This window comes from Apis dorsata, unplaced genomic scaffold, assembly GCF_000469605.1.
Source record: "Apis dorsata unplaced genomic scaffold, Apis dorsata 1.3 scaffold_251, whole genome shotgun sequence".
In the NCBI taxonomy this organism is placed as follows: Eukaryota; Metazoa; Arthropoda; class Insecta; order Hymenoptera; family Apidae; genus Apis; species Apis dorsata.
The window spans coordinates 35,747-38,051 of NW_006263529.1; the positions used below are offsets into that span (position 1 = coordinate 35,747).

Below are 2,305 nucleotides of genomic sequence, written 5' to 3' on the forward strand. Positions count from 1 at the left end.
GCTTGGTCGGCGATGTCAAAGGGAAACGATGCGAAAGCGGTGGAAGAACTTTCTCGGTGGAACGGCGCAGGCGCAAAAGTGAACCAATGACGTAACGCGAGATACGGGAAGAGCGAGTGGATTGGCCACACGAGGGGAAAAGATCGGTCACGCGACCGGGAAACGCCTAAGATCGGCATAGATCGCGGAAGTGGCCACGATAGTTCTTTGCCTTTTCTCTCTCGCCTCTTTCTCCCTGTCTCTGTCGCGCTTCCCTCCACCTTCCTATACCCTTCTCTCTCCCTTTTTTCGCAGCGCCACCACCATTACGACAACCTGTGGCTTCTGTTCCTATTGGGTAACGTGAATGTGCGACAGTGGCTCCATACTGGTATTGACTATTAACGAGGGAGTAATATCGTTATATATTTTTTCAATTATTATTTTTAATATTATTATAGCGTGGCAAATATATGGTAGTTTATCGATGTAATTCGATAGATTATTGGAAATAGTAAATGCGAAACAATTTTTTTATATTTTATAGAGGTAATACTGTATTTGGAAAAATGTGAAACGAGGGAAGATTAACACGTTCGAAACGAAAATTTCAAAGGAGATTACTTAACGAGATTTTTAAAATTTAGAAAAAAATCATTAAATCATAATTAGTTGTATATCATCGTAATAATATCCGCTGAAATTGGTAATTTTTAATATTTGTTGAGATTTAAAATTTGACACAATTGTTTATTTTTGTTTAATGTTGTGCAATTCGTTAAAGTGCTTGTAAACAAGCTTATACAGTTACACATAGAAGAGAATTACAACGTTGAACAGCATACTAATCTGTTCATGAAAAAAATATCGTAGTGTTACATTATTATAAATGTAATCGTAAATAACAATTCCACTTTTTAATTTTTAAATTTTCCTTTAAAGATCAATATAAATATGGAATTTAATGATACATAAATACGAGAAGTTAAAATATACTCTTATAAGTGGAATGAACGATTCATGATCAGACAGTTTGCGAAAGCAACGAAAAACAAAACCTTCCAATTCGAAAAAAAGACAATCTTTTTTAACTCTGAAACAAGAAAAATTCGCAAATCAATTTTTCAATTCAAATAATAATATCTACAATAAGAAAAGAGAACACTTGGAAACTATCAAACGGAAGTAAAAAAAATAAAAATCCAAAAATAGAAATTCCAACTTTCCAATCCTGTTAAAAATTCAATAAGACCAACAAAAAAAAACGTAAATGAAAAAGAAAAATTTCGATGTGTTCCCAATTCTACGTTCCCAAGGATAAAAATAAAAGATTGACGACGACATATCTTTTCAGGGGGAACATCGAAATAGTTTCCAACGGCGAGGAGCATTTTAATTAACACCTGAGCCGCTTCCTCCTTTCGCTTTCTTTCACGATCTCGCGGCGTGTTTCCCGCAGAAACCGCACCACGCAACACCGACCATTCCTCGGAAAGTTCAAATGGAGCTGGAATGCGGCCTTGACACGACATAAGAATAATAAAAGACGGTGGAGAAGAAGCCGTGGTAGCGAGGCACGAGCGTGTCGCCTAACGGGCTGCAGCTGTTAGGAATTAATTTTAGATTAAACAACCAGTGGGTGCCTCACTAGGTCAACTTCATTCGAGTCAATGAGCGGCGGGAATGGCCGTCGTTGTTTTCTGCCTTCTGGATCCAACTATTAGAAACTCGTTCCCCCGTGTTCCTCGACCCCGTATTCTTTGCCGTATATTCTTGTCGAGAGGTATATATATATATTTTTTTTTAGTATAATACTCGTGCAATACCATGATTCGAAATGTATTCTAGGAAAAAATTCGAAGTGGAATTTCTCTCGAGAGGAATTCCGTGACGGAATCGAACTGCGAAAGAATCGGTATTAATGGGATGAAGTACGTGCGTTTCTTATTTACGATATGGTTGGCGATTTTCCAAGAGACAGTTTCGAAGTGTGACTCGTAGGAAGTTCGATTGGTTGCTTTCGATTTTTTTTTTTTTGAATTACAGTGAGTATTTTGAATCGATTTAACCAAAGATTTTGGAGAACAGATAATAACAAGAATTTAATTTGATCATTAAAAAGATTTATTCAAAATTTAAATCAAAATGGAATCTTTAAAACTTTTGTAAATTTTTCTAAAAACATCTAAATTCTCGACACTTTTAAAATCCTAAAATTATTAGCGAATAATTTCATCATTGTTCATTAATTATATTCGTTCCAGATGGATCGATATTTATACACTGCACATTTCATAATTTCTTTTTTTTTTTTTTTTTTTTTTTT

At 35.3% G+C, this 2,305-nt stretch overlaps 1 protein-coding gene across 10 annotated transcripts in view; it reads right to left on the reverse strand.

Annotated features, from left to right (window-relative positions):
* Positions 1–2,305, reverse strand: part of LOC102670988 (thyrotroph embryonic factor-like) — a 68,827-nt gene that overhangs the window by 21,575 nt on the left and 44,947 nt on the right. The window lies entirely within an intron of this gene.